Source organism: Bufo gargarizans, chromosome 6, assembly GCF_014858855.1.
Source record: "Bufo gargarizans isolate SCDJY-AF-19 chromosome 6, ASM1485885v1, whole genome shotgun sequence".
In the NCBI taxonomy this organism is placed as follows: Eukaryota; Metazoa; Chordata; class Amphibia; order Anura; family Bufonidae; genus Bufo; species Bufo gargarizans.
Window position 1 is genome coordinate 84,498,340 of NC_058085.1, and position 22,985 is coordinate 84,521,324.

Below are 22,985 nucleotides of genomic sequence, written 5' to 3' on the forward strand. Positions count from 1 at the left end.
TTGAGAGTAGAATTTGGCAGAATAAAATGTAATATTCTCACTACTGCTAATGAGAAAAGTTTCACAAAAGGCATGTTTATACTGCTGTCCTCATTCCCTACCTAGTGCTGTCAGCAGTTTAACATGGTCAAAACTGCTGATAGACTCCCTTTCAAATCTTATCCACTTCGCTGCAACATCTTTGATCATCACTTGTTTTACTGGAGAGAAAAAATCTGAAATCTGCATCTTTTTAATATATCTTATTTACCTTTATTTTACAGTTAACGTTTCTTTTACCCTGCGTAGTGTACAAAATTCCTATTGCTGTCAACATGCTGCTATTGGCAAATCTGCTATTGTTATGTGACTCTTTATTAGGGCTCATGCACATGACCGTATTTTCTTTCCATGTCCATTCCGGGTTTTTTTCAACCCGTGTGCAGAACCATTCACTTCATTGGGTCCGTAAAAAATCGGAAATGACACAGTGTGCATCCCATGTCCATATGTCCGCAAGTCTGTGTTCCGCAAAAAAATAGAACATGTCCTATTCTTGTCCGTTTTGTGGACAAGGACAGGCATTGTTACAATGGATCTGCAACAAAAAAAAAACGTATGCAACACACACATCACATGGATGTCTTCTTTTTTTTTTATCTGTGTTTTGCAGGCCGCAAAATACATACGGTCATGTGAATGAGCCCTTACTTAGTGAGCAGGCGGCGGGATTGATTTGTTCACAGCATAAAAATGACACTGTGGATAAGACCTAAAAAAACGATATTAATATTATTATTATTGGACAGCATCGCTGTCTTTACCTTACAGTCTGCGCAGAGGGAACAGGAAGCATTCTGTCCAAACTGAGGGAAACGTTTGTGATTACATTTGTATGCGCGCCAACCTTACAATAGCATAATTGGCAAAAATCCCTGTTTTGACTGGGCTGTCATCAGACAGGGCACGGCCTGTCATATATATTCATATGTACAGGTTAATGAACATCAGGTATTCATAAGATGACTGATCCTGTTAATTTTCACAACCCAAAAGAAGATACAGCAGGAAGCCTGCTTGCAGATAGTTTCCCTGTTTTTTATTTAGTGCACAAAGTAAAAAAATAAATAAATAAATAAAAGGTGTAAATACCAGTAAGCACAGGTAATAAAGATACATTTAAAAAATGCTAATTTTTTTAGCTCCATTTTTAACTCTTGCCATTTTCACTAGGACATATTCCCACATGGCAGTTGTGCTGCAATTCCTGTGACTGTCCCATTCATCTGAATGGGGCTTGCAGACCTCCATGTGCTTGCTGCACAATCAACCCAATTTAGATGTATGAAAATTATTTTCAACCTAAGAAATTTCTGCAACAAATCTGCTATTCGTGAACGTACCCTTAAAGTGATATGGTTTGCTGTCCTATTTTTCTCCATACTTACAGACTGCAGTCAAAACCTGTGTAGTCAGATCCTGCAGTTATACTCTCTTCCACGTGTTCCCGAACCTCTTGGATATGTCGGTTGATGGGAAGTAGAGGACGACTGCCCACACACTGAGTAAATAAAACCCCATTTTGTGCCCCCACAGATCACCGAAGTGGCCTGATCCTATGGTCTAAGGCAGGCATGCTCAACCTGCGGCCCTCCAGCTGTTGTAAAACTACAACTCCCAAAATGCCCTGCTGTAGGCTGATAGCTGCAAGCTGTTCGGGCATGCTGGGAGTTGTAGTTTTGCAACAGCTGGAGGGCCGCAGGTTGAGCATGCCTGGTCTAAGGGCTCATGCACACGACTGTATGGATTTTGCGGTCCACAAAAACAGATCTGCAAAAAATACGGATGACGTCTGTGTGCATTCCATATTTAATGAAACAGCTGGCCCCTAATAGAACAGTACTATCCTTGTCCATAATGCAGACAATAATAGGACATGTTCTAATTTTTTGCAGAACGGACATACGGAAACGGAATGCACACGGAGTAACTTCCTTTTTTTGCGGAGCCATTGAAATGAATGGTTCTGCATATGGTCCAAAAAAAAAAAAAAAAACTGAATGGACACGGAAAGAAAATATGTTTGTGAGCCCTAACTGTAACAGCAAAGCCCCCGTTGTACCTAGAAACTCATTTGCATATACCGTAATAAAACATAATTTTTCTCAGCAGTGCGGGCACATATGATCATCGGACCAACACAGATGCCTTCAGCTGCCAACATACAGGTCGGCCAGTTTCATAGGTACAAATCTGCTGACAGATGTTCGAAGATCATCAAGATTATACTTTACTAACAAACTACGTCCTTTCTTAACTCGGATAAGATTCTCTGCACTGTCAGGACATGCTGGGAGTTGTAGTTTTGCAACAACTGGAGAGTCACAACTTGAAGACCAGTGCCTAAATTCTTCCTTTTAATTCCAAAATATTGTTAGGCACATTCTTCTGAGTACACGATCACGCATAGGGAAGATCGTGGAGAGCATAGTAAAGCTGGATTCTGTTTACATAAGACAGGTACATTGCTCCTTACATAATAAAGGCCTAAACTTCTTACACACCCTGAGATGCCCCTTAAACGCCCTCACTACACAGGTCGGAACACGAGCAGCACACCTGGTGCCAACCATAGGGATACACCTAAAACTTACGCTGTCAACAAAGTACACACCCTTCATCCAGTTTCAGGTATTACTTTTTGGACCACTGAATTTCCTTAGTGATGTTTTTGCAGTTATTATATTACACACATTTTGGGGAAATAAAGGTCCAAAAATAAATGTGTTATGTCACTGTGGCATACAGTGGGGGTAATTTACTAACACCCCTACATCAGTTTTTTACGTTAAAAAAAGTTGCGACTTTTAAAACCCCTAAGCACAGGTGCTTTTATACCGTCCTCGCCACTTGGGAGGGCGGGAGATCAGCCCGGGCAAATTTACTAACATTTACGTCTGGAAACAGGTGTAAATGTTGGGGAAAAACTACTCCAGTCAGAGGCCGAAGTAGTTTTCACGCCAGGCACACGGACTGCTAAAAGTGCGCCTTATTTATGATGAGGTGCACGTCTCGTCATAAATTAGGAGCACCCTTTGGCAGCACAGGGGGAATCAAAGATTGGCATAAAACGCCAGTAAATGACCTCCAGTGTATTTTGGCTGGTTTATTATTGTTTAAGGCCCCTTCCACACAAGCAAGTTTACCACGCGGGTGCAATGCGTGACGTAAACACATAGCACCCACACTGGCCCCATAGAAGTGAATGCGTTTTTCACTGATGGTTGCTAAGAGATGTTATTTGTAAACATTCAGTTTTTTATGACGCGTGTGGAAAAAACTGAACAACTGAACGCAATCGCAGACATAAGGCCCCTTTCACACGGGCGAGTATTTCACGCGGATGCGATGCGTGAGTTGAACGCATTGCACCCGCACTGAATCCTGACCCATTCATTTCTATGGGGCTGTTCACATGAGCGGTGATTTTCACGCATCATTTATGCGTTGCGTGAAAATCGCAGCATGCTCTATTTTGTGCGTTTTTCACATAACGCAGGCCCCATAGAAATGAATGGGGTTGCGTGAAAATCGCAAGCATCCGCAAGCAAGAGCGGATGCGGTGCGATTTTCACGCACGGTTGCTATGAGACGTTCGGGATGGAGACCTGATCATTATTATTTTCTCTTATAACATGGTTATAAGGGAAAATAATAGCATTCAGAATATAGAATGCATAGTACAATAGGGCTGGAAATTTAACTCACCTTAGTCCACTTGATCGCGCTGCCCGGCATCTCGTTTGTCTCCTTTGCTGAACAGGACCTGTGGTGACGTCACTGCGGTCATCACATGTTCCATCACATGATCTTTTACCATGGTGATGGATCATGTGATGACCGGAGTGACGTCACCACAGGTCCTGTTCCTGAAATGAATGCTCACCACAGGTGCTGTTCAGCAAAGGAGACAGAAGGAGATGCCGGGCTGCGCGATCAAGTGGACTAAGGTGAGTTAAATTTTTATTTTTTAACCCCTCCAGCGCTATTTTACTATGCATTCTGTATTCAGAATGCTATTATTTTCCCTTATAACCATGCTATAAGGGAAAATAATATAATCTACAGAACACCGATTCCAGACCCAAACTTCTGTGAACTTCTGTGAAGAAGTTTGGGTTTGGGTACCAAACATGCACGATTTTTCTCACGAGAGTGCAAAACGCATTACAATGTTTTGCACTCGCGCAGAAAAATTGCGGGTGTTCCCGCAACGCACCCGCACATTTTCCCGCAACGCCTGTCTGAAAGAGGCCTAACTGACTGAACTTCCATGCAAAATGGTGCGAGTTTCACTGAACGCACCCTGAACGCATCCGGACCTAATACGTATCGTTCGTGTGAAAGAGGCCTTTGGGGTCGTTCACACAGTGTTCTGTGCAGGCAAAATTTGGCAAGGATTCCACACCAAAAAGCCACCAGCCGAGCGAAATCCACCTCCCAGTGTTTTTACTGGAGGCTGCACTGTTGTTGATACAGCCGTGGTTTATAGCAGAAACATGCCAAGAATGTACTTAAAACAATGGGAAGGGGATTTTTGGTGCAGAATCCATGCCAAATTCTGCCTGCACCAAACGCTGAGTGAACAACCTCTTGCAATAGAGGGACAGCATTCAGGTTTGACATATCTCTAGTAAAACTGGCCATACACATGTTGATTCAGAGATGTAAGGAGAGCTATAGGGCAGATTTTCTAGAATTCAGGCTTCAAAAAGTTGCCAGAGTTTTCCAATTTTGGGGCTTATTAGTGCAAAAACTGTAGAACATTTAACATTTTTACACCACTCCCCCCAGTTTTAAAAAGTGGATGAGAAAGTGAGTGTAGTTAGTCTGTTGAGCTGAATAAAGCCAAATTTATCAACTTTGGGGGAGATGTATCAAAACTGGTGTAAAGAAAAAAACTGGCTTAGTTGCCCATAGCAACCAATCAGATTCCACCTTCCATTTTCTAAAGGAGCTATGGAGGATAAAAAGTGGAATCTGACTGGTTGCTAAGGGCAACTATACTAGTTTTCTTTTACAACAGTTTTGATAAAATGCACACTTTGACATTCTTAAAAAGTTGCAATAATTATCACAATCTTACGCCTCATTCACACGACCGTTTTTCGGGTCCACATCTGAGCCTCAGTTTTTGCGGCTCGGGTGCGGACCTATTCACTTCAATGGGCTGTCAGCATCCGTTGCTCCGTTATGAGGCCCCGCAAAAAAAAAATATAGCATGTCCTATTCTTGTCCGTTTTGCGGACAAGAATAGGCATGTCTACAATGGGCCTTCCGTTCTGCAAACTGCGGAAGACACATGGGCGGCTTCTGTTTTTTGCGGATCTGCAGTTTGTGGACTGCGAAAACAGCACAGTCGTGTGCATGAGGCCTTATTCCAATTAATAACATCTCAAGACAGCAGTATGAAGGAGAATCCTTCAACCAAAAGAACACCATCCCCACTGTCAAACATGGTGGTGGGAACCTAATGCTTTGGGGCTGTTTTTCAGCCAATGGACCAGGGAACCTAATCACAGTAACCGGCACCATGAAAAAAGAGCAATACATGAGGATTCTCAACGACAACATCAGGCAGTCTGCAGAGAAACTTGGCCTTGGGCACCAGTAGACATTTCAGCATGACAATGACCCAAAACACACAGGAAAAGTGGTGAAGAAATGGTTAGCAGACAACAACATTAACGTTTTGGAGTGACACAGCCAGAATCCAGACTTGAATCCAATTGAGAATCTGTGGAGGGAGCTAAAGATCAGGGTGATGGCAAGAAGACCCTCCAACCTGAAAGATTTGGAGCTCATTGCTAAAGATAAATGGGCAAAAATACCTGTGGAGACATGCAAAAAGCTGGTCTGCAATTATAGGAAGCGTTTGATTACTGTAATAGCCAATAAATACTTTTCTATTGATTATTGGGAAGGGTATGAAGAATTTTGGACTGGACACTTTTTGCTCAAATGTAAATAAAAGCTGAGATTTTTTTTTTTTCCACAATAATGCCTCTTGTACATCGTCTTATTATCTTTTGGGAGACACCTATGTAATTTCCCGTCAAAAAATTACTTGCTGGTTGAATAAAAGTAACTTTAAAGGGAACCTGTCACCGGGATTTTGGGTATAGAGCTGAGGACATGGGTTGCTAGATGGCCGCTAGCACATCCGCAATACCCAGTCCTCATAGCTCTGTGTGCTTTTATTGTGTAAAAAAATAGATTTGATACATATGCAAATTAACCTGAGATGAGTCCTGTCCCTGACTCATCTCACGTACAGGACTCATCTCAGGTTAATTTGCATATGTATCAAATCGTTTTTTTTACACAATAAAAGCACACAGAGCTATGGGGACTGGGTATTGCGGATGTGCTAGCGGCCATCTAGCAACCCATGTCCTCTGCTCTGTACCCAAAATCCCGGTGACAGGTTCCCTTTAAGTCAAAATTTGCCTGGGGTATGAATAATTATGGGCAGCACTGTAAGATATGAATGCAGTCAACACTAACTAGAGGGAGCTGCAGAGCTCACCGAATACTGTGAGCTCAATATATACCAATGTGCAGTAACCCTCTAGGCGCCCCCTGGTGGTAGCTGCAGTTCTCCTGTATCTTTAAATCTATGTATCTATGTACGTGCAGGGCATTTGGAGGTCTGCACAAAAAAAAAAAAGGCGCTCAGACCGATGTAATCAAATATTTTAAGTAATTAATCAGCACTGAGGTTTTTTTTAGATAAACATACAAAATGGTATTGAATGGTGAACATTCACTGCATTTTATTTAGAAATCCTGGGTACATGAAAACACACAAAGAAACTAAGACCCAGCTATCATTTTATAAGGTTCACTTACTGCCATAAGTGCAGTGTATTTACCTAAGACTTACCTCTTTTCGAAATAATGAAACAATTGCGTAATAATTCACCGATCCCTGCTCAAAGCTGCTCTAGATTGTATCTACAGAGCAGCTATTTACCATAGTGATAGTATGTTAAAGGGATTGTCCATAGATCACAATATGGATGGTCTGTCCTTAAAATAGGCCAGTGATGGCTAACCTCCGGCACTCCAGTTGTGGTGAAACTACGACTCCCAGCATGCTCTATTCATTTCTAAGGAGTTTTGAGAAAAGACAAGCAAGTGTGCATCTTGGGAGTTGTAGTTTTACCACAGCTGGCGTGCCGGAGGTTAGTCATCACTGGGATAGGCTTTCATAATTAGATTGGTTGGGGTCTGGTTCTCAGCAGCCTGGACAATTAGCTGTTTGAAATGGCCGTCTAAGGATAGGCTGTCAGTATTGTGATCTTGGACAACCCTTTAGGCCAACACCCTAGGAGCCAATTACTCACTTGACTATTAAGGCTTTATAGATGATCAGATTCAAATGCAATTAGCCTAATTATAAATAATATGTAACCTGCGGGGATGCATGACTGGTTCTGTGCGCCAGAAAAAAATCTATGTTTACACCAACAAAAATTTGGCCTAGTTTTAGGCACATTTTTGGTGCATGGTGCTGCATTTAGACCACGTCCCCTTTTCCAGCAAAGCCACGCCCCCTTGTCGGAAAAGATAAAATGCTTAGAAAAGATTGTAAAACAGTTCGTAAATATGATGCAAAGCCTGCACTCCAGTACTCTGGCGTAAAGTGCGACAAAAAACTGGCGCATGTAATGATACCATTCACTTAGTGATAGATAAAACTGGCAGTCTTAGTGTAGTTGCCAGAGTGATGGGCTAGTCCTACCCCCTGGTTAGAGGGTCTTTGCTGATCAGCCTACAGCGAGGACATGCTTGTGTGAGCTCCTTAAAACTATGGAATCTTCATGCGTGAAACTAAAAGATGCCAGAAAAGCAACTGACTGAAAGACTACCCCTGAGAGAAGGAGACCGTACATTTATAGATGGTTGAGAACCAAGGCTGTGCTGGACAGGTAATGCTCGTTTATGGCAAAAGACTTTACTGCATGTGGATAACACTTTGGAGACGGACTGGGCATTTACAGTGAGATAAGGGTGGGTTCACATCACGTTTAATGCCTCAGTTTGACGTATATTTTAGAGAAAAAAAAAAGGATACAAAAACGCAGCACACCACGTTCTTGTATCCTGCACAGTCCGGTAAAAAAGTATACCTTTTTTTTTTTTTTTTTACAATGGAACTCTATGGTGAACGGATGCCACTGTATGGCATCAGTCTGAGGCATCCGTTTAATGTATACTTTTTTAGGGGATATGTTAAACGGATGGGAAAAACGTTATGTGAACCAACTCTTACTACCATCATTGCTGCTCCTATACACAGCTGATGGAAAAAGCCTACTCTGTAATATATCTCAGAACTGTAGCCTATTTTTGCTATATGCACTGCAACTCCCAACATCTATTCTGTAAAGAGAGACTTTATTTATCGAAACCCAAGTGCCTGGTCATTGACTTCACCATGATGCACCAGCCAGGAGAACCAAAGAGCTGTCTCTGATAGCAGAGGAGAGGGGTCGGAGAGTTTTCAGTGCAGAAATTCGAGGGCACTTAAGATGAAGGGACCGCTTCCTGGGCTCTCGCAATTGCGCCACTGAGAGGATAAAATCTTGGATTTCTCGGTCATCACCCGAGGCACAGGTATGTTTACACTGCTCTCTCTGACACCTATAGTGTGCTGTCAGCAGTTCTCAGGGGTCAAAACTGCTGATAGACTCCCTTTAAAAATGTAACTTTACCCAGAACTGGAAATGTATATTTGGGTAGAGTTTTTCACACTTTATCCGGGGAGATATCTTGTGGATGTACAAATATAGTGAAAGAGTAGGCATAGCAATCTGAACTGCATATATGACACAATGTCATATGATAGGTAGCACAATATAAAAAGTAATGTACAAAAAAGTTTTCCTAAGAAGTCTGTAATCAGGCCGCTATTCCTGGACACGTGTGGGATGGCATATTTTAAGTATAAGTGCTCATGGCTGAAGAAGACTGCACTCACGTGTACTATATTACAGCTCTACGAAACCCGAGGAGTCACCGGACTGCAGGTAAATGAGAGCAGTTTTAGTTATGTGAATCTCTAAAAAGGATCTGTTGCCTCTCCTGATATTTCTGTTTTAGTAAATACAGTACTCTCATATTACCCATGAAATATTCTGGAATTTCTTAAATCTCTTTGTTCCTCTGCTGTTCCTCCTACAAATGTATGAATACATTAACAAGTAGGTGATACCAGTCGGGAGTTTGACACTATCCAATCAGTGCTGCCAGTGTCAGACTGTGTAGGGACACACCCCTTTGACAAAGGGAATGGTAACACCCCGTTTTCAAATTCTTTATAAACTGCTAGGAGGAATTGCAGAGGAACAGCACAATACAAAGTTATGAGAAAAGATGCAAGCCAGTAACAGGTCCACTTTAAAGGGTTTCTACCACCAGAAATACAGTTATGTAGCTGACTGATATAGCGGATTCGCTAATGTAAGCACTACATAACAGTATGTTTCTAACAGTAGTTCCTGCAGCCGTTTTTGTTAAAAACGTACTTTTATAGATATGCTAATGAGCCTCTAGGTGCTATGTGGGCATCATTAGCACCTAGAGGGCTCCGTTCTCTAACCATTTCAGCCGCCCATGGCATCCCTCCAGCCGCCCCGCTCCTGTTGATTGACGTGAAACTTCTCAGTATCGAGTACCAATTCCCGCGCCTGCGCCGTGCGCTTCTGTATTCTTCCGGCGCCGGCTTCCTCACTGCACCTGCGCCAACTACGTTACAATGAGGAAGCCGGCACCAGGAGCGTGGCATTCACTCACTGCGCCTGCGCCGAATACAGAAGCGCACGGCGCAGGCGCGGGAATTGGTACTCGATACTGAGAAGTTTCACGTCAATCAACAGGAGCGGGCCGGGCTGGAGGGATGCGATGGGCGGCTGAAATGGTTAGTGGACGGAGCCCTCTAGGTGCTAATGACGCCAACATAGCACCTAGAGGCTCATTAGCATATCTATAAAAGTACGTTTTTAACAAAAACGGCTGCAGGAACTACTGTTAGAAACATACTGTTATGTAGTGCTGACATTAGCGTATCGCTATATCAGTCAGCTACATAACAGTATTTCTGGTGGTAGAAACCCTTTAATGTGCATACAGGGTAACCTGAGCTCTGCGAGGGAAGTACTGAGGGTGATGAAGCATTACCTGACCCCCGCTGATATCTTTGGGCCATCCGTTTAATGCATAGATGAGTCGGGAATGACACTTTTTTCAGGGAGTCTGCTTTCTGGCTAATCCATATGCTTGACAGGGGTCACCCATAGCTTACAGACATTTAATAGGAGAATGGGGTGCCCCCTGACCCCTGTTTGGTAATCCATGGCTGCATCTGAGAAGAGAGGTATATGCTCAGCTCTGAAGTGGATGGGACACGACCGTATGGCTTTTTTTGTATTTTGCAATCTGTTTTTCACGGATCTGTTGTTCCTTTTTATTTTTTTCGTTGTGTTTCCATTACTGTTCAGTTTTTCCGTTCCATTTTTCCATATGGCATATACAGTATACAGTAATTACATAGAAAAATTGGGCTGGGCATAACATTTTCAATAGATGGTCCTGCAAAAACGGAACAGATACGGAAGACATATGGATGCATTTCCGTTTTTTTTTTTGCGGATCCATTAACTTGAATGGAGCCACAGAATGTGATTTGCGGGCAATAATAGGACATGTTCTATTATTCAACAGAACAGAAAAACAGAAACGGAATGCATACAGAGTACATTAGTTTTTTTTTTTGCGGAACCATTGAAATAAATGGTTCTGTATACAGAACGCAAAAAACGGCCCGTAAACGGAAAAAAAAACGGTCGTGTGAAAGAGGCCTTACAGAAATAATCCGGCAGCTCTCTGCCACTACTCCTCCTGTATGCAGACGGCTCGGATTGTCACACTGTAGCTTGGAATCCCACGCTTTGCCAGTATTTGGGACCCTAGCCATCATCCACAGGTAATGCCGTAAATGCCTGTAGTCAGAATACCCACTTATAGCAAACCTGTCAACTTGAAAATGCAGTGCGATCTGCAGGCAGCAGGTTATAGAGCAGGAGGAGCTGAGCAGATTGATACAGTCATGTGAAAAAATTAGGACACCCTTTGAAAGCATGTGGTTTTTTGTAACATTTTTAATAAAAGGTTATTTCATCTCCGTTTCAACAATACAGAGAGATTAAAGTAATCCAACTAAACAAAGAAAACTGAAGAAAAGTCTTTTCAAGATCTTCTGTAAATGTCATTCTACAAAAATGCCTATTCTAACTGAGGAAAAAGATAGGACACCCTCACATGTATTCCCTCTTAAATTGGCTCAGATCTCACACAGGTATATCACACCAGGTGCACATAATTAGTAGATCGTTACTCTGCATGTTGAATGAGGCTTGCCCTATTTAAACCTCAGACATTTAGTTTGGTGTGCTCCTGACTGTTGAAGTGAGAGTGAGCACCATGGTGAGAGCAAAAGAGCTGTCAGAGGACTTCAGAAAAAAGATTGTAGCAGCCTATGAGTCTGGGAAGGGATTTAAAAAGATCTCAAAAGATTTTGAAATCAGCCATTCCACTGTCCGGAAGATAGTCTACAAGTGGAGGGCTTTCAAAACAACTGCCAACATGCCCAGGACTGGTCGCCCCAGCAAGTTCACCCCAAGAGCAGACCGCAAGATGCTAAAAGAGGTCTCCAAAAACCCTAAAGTGTCATCTCGAGAACTACAGCAGGCTCTGGCTACTGTTGATGTAGAAGTACATGCCTCTACAATCAGAAAGAGACTGTACAAGTTTAACTTGCATGGGAGGTGTGCAAAGAGGAAACCTTTGCTTTCCAAGAGAAACATCGAGGCCAGACTGACATTTGCCAGAGATAAAGTTGACAAAGACCAGGACTTCTGGAATAATGTTCTTTGGACAGATGAGTCCAAAATTGAATTATTTGGACACAACAGCAGAGGACATGTTTGGCGTAAACCAAACACAGCATTCCAAGAAAAGAACCTCATACCAACTGTGAAGCATGGAGGTGGAAGTGTCATGGTTTGGGGCTGCTTTGCTGCAGCAGGACCTGGTCAGCTCACCATCATAGAATCCACGATGAATTCTACTGTGTATCAGAAGGTGCTTGAAGAACATGTGAGACCATCAGTTAGAAAATTAAAGCTGAAGCGGAACTGGACCATGCAACATGACAATGACCCAAAACATACTAGTAAATCAACCAAAGATTGGCTGAAAAAGAAGAAATGGAGAGTCCTGGAATGGCCAAGTCAAAGTCCAGATTTGAATCCCATTGAGATGCTGTGGGGTGACTTGAAAAGGGCTGTACGTGCAAGAAACCCCTCAAACATCTCACAGCTGAAAAAGTTCTGCATTGAGGAGTGGGGTAAAATTTCCTCAGACCGATGTCGAAGACTGGTAGATGGCTACAAGAACCGTCTCACTGCAGTTATTTCAGCCAAAGGAGGTAACACTCGCTATTAGGGGCAAGGGTGTCCTATCTTTTTCCTCAGTTAGAATAGGCATTTTTGTAGAATGACATTTACAGAAGATCTTGAAAAGACTTTTCTTCAGTTTTCTTTGTTTAGTTGGATTACTTTAATCTCTCTGTATTGTTGAAACGGAGATGAAATAACCTTTTATTAAAAATGTTACAAAAAACCACATGCTTTCAAAGGGTGTCCTAATTTTTTCACATGACTGTATATGCTGTAGTTTTATAGGAAAAGATTCAGTATAACTTGTATTTCATTCCTTTAAATTCCTGCATATTCTGGACTTTCACTGCAAGAAGGCGGTCCTATCAGTGATTGACAGCTATCTGTGTATACACAGTTATAGAGGGAAGGCTGTCAGTCACTGATAGGACCGCCTCCTGGACTCCAAAGCCCAGAATCAGCAGGAATTTAAAATAATGAAATACAAGTTTTCCTATAAAGCGATATATCAGTCAGCTCAGCTCCTCCTGCTCTATACCATGATATCTGCAGCTTAGGCATCATGTTAATGTGACAGGTCCCCGCGGCACTGAAAACTTTTATGGAAGGCCGATAGGATATGCAATTCATTTCCACCATCCCAGGTATGAGATTGCCCCTTAAGATTTACCATACACAGCCAGTTTCTATGCCAGGAATAGGAAGCTTGGGATTGGTGATGTCCCACTGATTGGCATCCCCCCCCCCCCTCCCTTGAATCAGACAATTAAAAGAGGTATTCTGGTAATGTTATGCCCTATCTGCTGAATAGGGGATCACTGGTAGATTAGTGGTGGTCCAACCAGTCAGGAGAATGGTGGTGGCTGAAATGCACAGTACCCCTCCATTCATGGGACTGATGGAGAAGGCAATGCTCTGTACTCAGCTTTCTCTATCCATCAATGATGTGTTGGGTTCTGTCAGCAGAATACGGATGCCATTTATGACAGAATGTTTGTTAGGATATCCTGATTGGCATCCCCAAAGACTTAGCGGCAGAGAGCACCATAGATGTGGGGTTATGCTCCACTGAGAGGTTTGTCGAGGTTTCTAAATCTGGCCATACAGAGATGTTGTTTGTAAACCTTCAGTTTTTTTATCACGCGTGTGAAAAACGCATTAAAACGCATTGCACTCGCGCGGAAACAACTGAACGCAATCACAGATAAAACTGACTGAATTTGCTTGCAAAATGGTGCGAGTTTCACCGAACGCACCCTGAACGCATCCGGACGTAATCCGTCACGCTGGTGTGAAAGGGGCCTTAGTGAACTTATGCCAGGCCCCCCCATGTTATTTTTCTGTTATGTTTCATTATAGCTGGAAGAAATCTGTGCTATGAAACCCATATGAGCACACACAACGCTCACCCGCTACAGCCTGCCCCTTTAACCCTTTCTATGCCCCTGACCCCAAATTGAATAGACGGATAAGTAGTTTATCTTGTGTAAATGTTCTTTTATTTGCACAGTGGAAAACTCTCTCCACACCGTACAGGGAAGCCAGAAATGCAGATTGCAAAGACGCCTTTCAGACATAACCCTTCCTAATATAATAACCTACATGACTCCATCCTCGCTTCTTATCTTTTTTTTTTTTATGCCCTCAGAAGCCGCACTGATCACGCCTTTTGCTGTCAAATCCGACAGAAAAGAAACACCAATGGACCCTTTTATCGCTGGAGGGGATATTTAAAGATGGCTGACGTTGTGTTTGAGTCTTGTGACCTCAGCTGCAGGCAGCTAGGCCGGCATAGCAGAGACAAGCAGACGGCAGATGCTATATTAACCTCTGACGAAGTGATTGTAGTAAAAAAAATGAAAGATTTCACCATAGGGTGATGGTTACGCAAGTCTATGGAAGCACCTCTGTGGGATTGAATCATTTATTCTAGACCTTTATACAGTCTTGGTGCTATTATTACTATATGGAAATTTGAGAGGGGGGGGGGGTTATGCCATAATTTTTAATAGGATTTTATAATAAATCACACTATTTCATTTTACAATGATGCATTATTATTATTATTATTATAATACCAACGCGCTACCAGAAAAAAGGCGGTAAGGGGGTGAATCCTATTGCTGGGAGTACCCATGAGCACTTGTTGTCACCACTGTGTAAGGCTGGGTTCACACCTGAGCGTTTTACAGCGCGTTCCTACGCGCTGTAAAACGCTCAACAAGGAGAAACCAATGCTTCCCTATCGGCATGGTTCTCACCTGGGCGTTTTACAGCGCGTATGATCGCGCTGTAAAACGCCCGACGCCCCAAGAAGTACATGATCTTCTTTGGGGCGTCTTGTCGTACATAGACTTTTGGGAACGCGCGACAATGGGCGTTCGCTTGTCTCTGTATGCGCAATTGCAAACGCCGGTACAATCGCGCATACAGAGCGCTCCAGTACGCGCTGTAAAACGCCCGATGCCCCAAGAAGTACATGAGCTTCTTTGGGGCGTCTTGTCGCGCGTTCCCGTACATAGACTTTTGGGAACGCGCGACAATGGACGTTCGCTTGTCTCTGTATGCGTGATTGCAAACGCCGGTACAATCGCGCATACAGAGCGCTCCATCGCGAACGCTCAGGTGTGAACCCAGCGTAAGTGAAGAAACACTGCATGATGTCCATGAAAATGAATGGATGCACAGTGATTAGAATGGGCGGTGGTGGTCCTTCAGAGACAACGTGCTGGCGGCAGCTCTAGGTAAGGCTACCTCCACACGTATTTTTGCTGTACCGATTCTCGTGCAGACAGGGGCGGGCTCGGAACTTAAAGTGGCCCCATGTCCAAATTGATGAAAGGCGGGACAGCAGAAGTAGACAGGGCCTACATTACCCTAGTGCAGCACAAAATACTGCCACCAGTGCCACAGTATGAGACTGTATCATTGTCTTGAGGACTGCAATACAGTTGAATTCAGGAGGGGACCTGCGGCGGCTGGCCGGGTGCATAAGTGCCTGATGCCCCTACATTAATTAATGCTGAAAGCATCAGAACTTTACGTACCTGGCTGGCAGCCAAGAGGAGGGCTTAGGCAGCCCTCGGGGCATTATTGGCCCACGGGGAAATTTCCATGTAGGGTCTATGGCCAGTCCGCCCATACATGCAGAATAACCGCAGCGTGATACAGTACCAGCAAAGTGTTTGGGATTAGAAAATCCCATGTACACTTTGCTTTTTCCTTCCGTGTGGAAACTGACCTAAGCATGTCAATTCTCTTTGCGATTTCCGGTGTCGATTTCACCCTTTTCAATTGAGATATGTATCAAATTAGCAAAAAAATCTGCAAGCAGATTTTAATGCAGATTTGATGGAAACACACAGAAATCCCCCCCATGGAAATTTGTGTGCTGCTAGACTTAGGCCCCTTTCACACGGGCGTTGCGGATTGGGGCCGGATGCGTTCAGGGAAAATGGTGCGATTTTGACACTAAAACAAGTCAGTTTTCACTGCGATTGCGTTCCATGTTTGCGTTTTTTTCTGCGAGGGTGCAAAACATTGTAATGCGTTTTGCACGCGTGTGAGAAAAATCGGCACGTTTGGTACCCAGACTTCTTCACAGAAGTTCGGGTTTGGGTTAGGTGTTGTGTAGATTTTATTATTTTCCATTATAACATGGTTATAAGGGAAAATAATAGCATTCTTAATACAGAATGCATAGTACAATAGGGCTGGAGGGGGTTAAAAAAAAAAAAAAAAAAAAAAATTAACTCACCTTATTCCACTTGATTGCGCAACCCGGCTTCTCTTCTGTCTTCTTCTTAGAGGAATAGGACCATTGATGACGTCACTGCACTCATCACATGGTCCGTCACATGATCTTTTAACATGGTGATGGATCATGTGACGGACCATGTGATGAGCGCAGTGATGTCAATAAAGGTCCTTTTCCTGTGCACAGCAAAGAAGAAGACAGAAGAGAAGCCGGGCTGCGCGATCAAGTGGATTAAGGTGAGTTATATTATTTTTTATTTTTTTTAACCCTTCCAGCCCTATTGTACTATGTATTCTGTATTAAGAATGCTATTATTTTCCCTTATAACCATGTTATAAGGGAAAATAATAATGATCGGGTCTCCATCCCGATCCTCTCCTAGCAACCGTGCGTGAAAATCACACTGCATCCGCACTTGCTTGCAGATGCTTGCGATTTTCACGCAGCCCCATTCACTTCTATGGGGCCTGCGTTGCGTGAAGAACGCACAATATAGAACATGCTGAGATTTTCACGCAACGCACAACATCTCTTAGCAACGATCAGTGAAAAAACGCATTGCATCCAGACGCAATGCGTTTTTCACTGAAGCCCCATTCACTTCTATAGGGCCAGGGCTGTGTGAAAAACACACAATATAGAGCATGCTGAGATTTTCACGCAACGCACAAGTGATGCGTGAAAATCACCGCTCATGTGCACAGCCCCATAGAAATGAATGGGTCCGGATTCAGTGCGGGTGCAATGCGTTCACGTCACACATTGCACCCGCGATGAAAACTCGCTCGTGTAAAAGAGGCCTTAGGGTGCAGGTGCAGATTCGACAAAGTTGTTTTTTGTTGCAGATTTAGTTGCGTATTTTTCCACAATGGAATAGGATTGTTATTTTCTTTGTGAATTAGGGCTCGTTCACACAACCTTTTTTTTTTTTGTTCCGTTTATGGGCCATTTTTTGCGTTCCGTATACGGTCCATATACTGAACCATTCATTTCAATGTTTCCGCAAAAAAACGGAATGTCCTCCGTATGCATTCCATTTCCATGTTACTGATTTTCCGTTCCGTTAAATGATATAACATGTCCTATTATTGCCTGCAAATCGCGTTCCGTGGCTCCATTCAAGTCAATGGGTTAGCAAAAAAATAATAATACGGGACACATGTGGAAATGCATCCGTATGTCTTGTGTATCCGTTGCGGAACCATCTATTGAAAATGTTATGCCCAGCCCAATTTTTTCTATGTAATTACTTTATACTGTATATGCCATACAGAAAAATAGAACGGAAACAAAAACCGGAACAACGGATCCGTGAAAAAACGGACCGCAAAACACTGAAGAAGCCATACGGTCGTGTGAAAGAGGCCTTATGTTGTGGATTTCTGTGCGGATTACATCTCCATTGAAATGAATGGAGTCATTCAGGTACAGGAAATGTGCAACAAAACATTATTTGCATTTGCTGGTATTGACACTTCTCATCCCTATAGGCCAGCTGTTGCAAAACTACAACTCCCACCATGCTCTGCTGTAAGCTGAAAGCTGTAGGCAGTCTTTGCATGCTGGGAGTTGTAGTTCTGCAACAGCTGGAGAGCCGCAGTTTGCCTATCACTGCATAGGCTAACATAGGGGCTGTCTTTATGTTGCATATTTTGTCGCGGAAAATTCTGCAAGTCTGAGAGTACCCTTATAGAGTGGAGGTCCCAGTCAGAGGAATCCCTCTAATATCTAAGATTGCCCTCAATCAGACAACACCATCACCCAAAATATATGTACAGTATTTATCTTATCCATAGTCACCTTCATTCATAGTGGGTGTCATACATTGGGATACGGTATTTATCTATTTCACTGGATATATCCAATGTCCGTGCGTAATTCGTATTGAAATGAAATGACGGCCATTTTACAGCAAGACTTAAAATATAATCTATCAATTTGCGGTAATATATTTCTGTAGATGAAACTCAAAGGGAATCAGCCCCATTGACAATGCAGCACAATCTGCCTGCACCTTCAGCAGTAGATTTTGTGGGAAAATATTCAGTAGATCTTGTAATGTATTCATTTAATCTCTGCTTTTTCTGTGCTTAGGAGTCCAGTGGGCGGTACTACTGAGTGACTGACAGCTAAATCTGTATGCACTTTCTTCAGCACCGCCCACTGGACTCCTGAGCACAGAAAGAGCAGGAACCACAGTGAATAAATTACCAGCAATGCTGAATCATTTGTCACAACACTATATATACACTCACCTAAAGAATTATTAGGAACACCTGTTCTATTTCTCATTAATGCGATTATCTAGTCAACCAATCACATGGCAGTTGCTTCAATGCATGTAGGGTTGTGGTCCTGGTCAAGACAATCTCCTGAACTCCAAACTGAATGTCAGAATGGGAAAGAAAGGTGGGCTACAACAGCAGAAGACCCCACCAGGTACCACTCATCTCCACTACAAATAGGAAAAAGAGGCTACAATTTGCACAAGCTCACCAAAATTGGACTGTTGAAGACTGGAAAAATGCTGCCTGGTCTGATGAGTCTCGACTTCTGTTGAGACATTAAAATGGTGGAGTCCGAATTTGGCGTAAACAGAATGAGAACATGTATCCATCATGCCTTGTTACCACTGTGCAGGCTGGTGGTGGTGGTGGTGGTGGTGGTGTAATGGTGTGGGGGATGGGCACACTTTAGGCCCCTTAGTGCCAATTGGCCATCGTTTAAATGCCACGGGCTACCTGAGTATTGTTTCTGACCATGTCCATCCCTTCATGACCACCATGTACCCATCCTCTGATGACTACTTCCAGCACGATAATGCACCATGTCACAAAGCTCGAATCATTTCAAATTGGTTTCTTGAACATGACAATGAGTTCACTGTACTAAAATGGCCCCCACAGTCACCAGATCTCAACCCAATAGAGCATCTTTGGGATGTGGTGGAACGGGAGCTTCGTGCCCTGGATGTGCATCCCTCAAATCTCCATCAATTGCAAGATGCTATCCTATCAATATGGGCCAACATTTGTAAAGAATGCTATCAGCACCTTGTTGAATCAATGCCACGTAGAATTAAGGCAGTTCTGAAGGCAAAAGGGGGTCCAACACCGTATTAGTATGGTGTTCCTAATAATTCTTTAGGTGAGTGTATATATATATATATATATTGACCTGCTCAGCTCCTCCTGCTCTATGACCTGCTACCTGTTCCTTTTAATGGATTTATATAATTTACACTCATTTTACCAGTATCTTCCCGGCAAAGGACACAATCTTGATTTTGGTGACCTGTAGTCAGGCGACATAAGACTGCAGCGTCATGCTACCACAACGCAGCTAAGGATAGTGAATATGGCCACGTTGTGACCCACAGGTTGCCGCGACATGGCAGTCGTCAGAGACCCACACCACAACATGACATTTGCCATTTTATTGCCACCGTGTACCCCCAGCCTAAATATTTTGTTGCTTTTTTTAATAGAATGTGAGCATTGGTATTAACAGCCCTGAATATACATACATATAATAATCCTAATATATGTCTAGCCTGAGTGCTGTATGACGGTTGATTTTATATACCATGAATGCAGAATAAATGAATCCATTCATTGCAATAAGAAGGAGTACATTTAATGAATGTAATATGACTGGCTTGTGTTGTGCAAGAAAATCGTGTTGCCTGTGTCACACCCTATGTGTACAAAGACTATCTCTCCCTCTCCTCTTCCCACTAGATTGCACAGGGAGTGGTTGGGAGATTACATGCGTGCAATGCTGGCCACTGTGCAATCAGGTGTGTAAAAAGTGCCCTCCGTACATGTGTGGAGCCCCTGTCGCCCCCCTGTTCATGGGTGTGGAGGTCCGCACACAGCAACGCGCCACCTAATGACTTTATAATCATTAGGGCTCGTGCACACAAACGTATGCAAAAAATACGGATGACGTCCGTGTGCATTCCGTATTTTGCGGAACGGAACAGCTGGCCCTTCACATAACTGTAATGCGGACATGTTCAATTCTTTTTGCGGAACGGACATACGGAAACAGAATGCACACGGAATACCTTTCGTTTTTTTTTTTTAGGACCTATTGAAATGAATGGTCCGGAAAAAAAAAACGGAACGGACACGGAAAGAAAATACGTTTGTGTGCACTGGCCCTTAAGGTGTGCAAAGCAATCAATAAGCAGGAAGGCAAAAGGCAAGGCAGATTTGTGTCATTGTGCCTGCATCATCACTGTCTATGAAGGGTGTGTACCTACCTCAGCACATAGGTAGGTGTGTGCATGTGTGTTCACAGAAGATCCCAGCACATTGTGGTGTTGCACAATGATACAGTATGTAAAAAAATAAAATAAAAATGGCAGATTTATAGATTCCCAGACAAACAGTGAAGTGCCAGCGGGTAGCAAGTGGGTGACATGGATAGGGCAGGCTGGTGTGGGTGGCATGGATAGGGCAGGAGGCTGGTGTGGGTGACATGGATAGGGCAGGAGGCTGGTGTGGGTGCACTGCAGCCTCAGACAGATGTGCACTGGATTAGCTGACGGCTTGTGATGTGCAGGATCCAGGGTGGGGGTCTGACCATGGATCCAGACACTTTCATATCATCAGGGAGTTCCCTTCTGTTACCCACATAGAGGGATCGCAAAAATCCCAGTCATTTCCAGTAACGCCACCAGTTGGCATCTCCATTTTTAGGTATGCACAGTCAATTTACAAAAATGACATTATTATTACGGGTGCTCGCAAAGGGTTGACACTGGACCCCTAATCGCTCCCTTTAAATGGGCAGATCAGAGGAGAGGCCTGCGGCGGAAAGGGTTAAAGTGGAACCTTAGGGGGAAAAAATGGCACCTACTCCGCATATGTGACAGCAGCTGACTACAACCGTGTACACCCCATGCAAAAGGCTGTCACTTACCTGTCAGCAGACAGAGGGCTATGGGTGGGCTTCCCTCTCAGCGAGCCATAGATCTCGGTCTAGAATGCATCCTCCGCAGGCAAAGCCGGAGCAAAATGAGCAGTGGCAATGTGGCAAAACCGTGCACGGACCCTCCTGGGCTCCCCCCACCCAAAAACCAGAAGAAGCCTCCTCTTGCTATAAAATGAATAAGAGGAGCTGGAATGCAGCACGGAGAATACTGCAAAAGGTAGAAGAGGCTGGGCAGTGCAGGAAAACAAGGAGGCTGGAGCAGAGAGAGAAAGAGAAAGGAGAGAGGGAGGGAGAGAGCAGGGAGGGAGGAGAGACAGATCCAGCCTCCACAGATAGAAAAAAAAGATATTTTCTTTGGTGTGTATGCTGGAGTGCAATACATATACATGATGCCCCACCTAGTGCATGTGCGGGGTCAGTGCCCTAGCCAGAGCTGATGTCATGGGCTGTCCCCTGCTGATTCAGCAGGCTGCAAGGGGTTAACAGCCTCATCTGGATTGCAGGGACTCACAATGACTGCAATCAAGCTAATAGGCTCTGCAGCTGAACTGCTGGCATCCTAGGTCCCATCTATGTGCAGCAATGCTACCAGTACTGTATATAGATATATATATAGTGTAACATTCTATATATCCTATTGGGCTGGCATGAAGCAATACTAATATATTATTTTCATCTGGTACATCGGATGGTGTCCAGGATACAAACACAAAATGTATAGGTGTATCTACTCTAAAATGTCCAGAGCCTCTCGGCATACAGTAGGCAGAAGACCACTGGAAGGTGTTGGGTCAGTGTTTCATTGCATGAAGTTGACCAGTCGAGGTCATCTTTATAACCATGGACCTATCGGTGGCCGGTATAACATAGACTAACCCCCTAACATCTGATGTGCATATTGTCATTCTTATGGTGTTTCTTCTCTAAAATGTCCAGAGCCTCTCGGCATACAGTAGGCAGAAGACCAATGGAAGGTGTTGGGTCAGTGTTTCATAACATGAAGTTGACCAGTCGAGATCATCTTTATATCCATGGACCTATCGGTGGCCAGTATCACATAGACTAACCTCCTAACATCTGATGTGCATATTGTCATTCTTATCGTGTCTCTAAAATGTCCAGAGCCTCTCGGCATACAGTAGGCAGAAGACCACTGGAAGGTGTTGGGTCAGTGTTTCATGGCATGAAGTTGACCAGTCGAGGTCATCTTTATATCCATGGACCTATCGGTGGCTGGTATAACATAGACTAACCCCCTAACATCTGATGTGCATATTGTCATTCTTATGGCATCTCTACTCTAAAATGTCCAGAGCCTCTTGGCATAAAGTAGGCAGAAGACCACTGGAAGGTGTTAGGTCAGTGTTTCATGGCATGAAGTTGACCAGTCGAGGTCATCTTTATATCCATGGACCTATCGGTGGCCGGTATATCGTAGACTAACCCCCTAACATCTGATGTGCACATTGTCATTCTTATGGTGTCTCTACTCTAAAATGTCCAGAGCCTCTCTGCATACAGTAGGCAGAAGACCACTGGAAGGTGTTGGGTCAGTGTTTCATGGCATGAAGTTGACCAGTCGAGGTCATCTTTATAACCATGGACCTATCGGTGGCCGGTATAACATAGACTAACCCCCTAACATCTGATGTGCATATTGTCATTCTTATGGTGTTTCTTCTCTAAAATGTCCAGAGCCTCTCGGCATACAGTAGGCAGAAGACCACTGGAAGGTGTTGGGTCAGTGTTTCATAACATAAAGTTGACCAGTCGAGATCATCTTT

At 43.6% G+C, this 22,985-nt stretch overlaps 1 protein-coding gene across 3 annotated transcripts in view; it reads right to left on the minus strand.

Annotated features, from left to right (window-relative positions):
* The window catches only part of EPB41L1 (erythrocyte membrane protein band 4.1 like 1), a 169,475-nt gene extending 147,986 nt beyond the window's left edge, over positions 1-21,489 (minus strand). For 2 of the 3 annotated variants that reach the window (XM_044296861.1, XM_044296859.1), the window contains exon 1: positions 21,190-21,483. The gene's annotated coding sequence lies outside the window, so the exon portion shown is untranslated. Of the gene's footprint in view, positions 1-21,189 lie in introns of all 3 variants that reach the window. The other variant, XM_044296862.1, reaches the window with a different exon arrangement.
* Between the last annotated feature and the right edge of the window lie 1,496 nt (positions 21,490-22,985).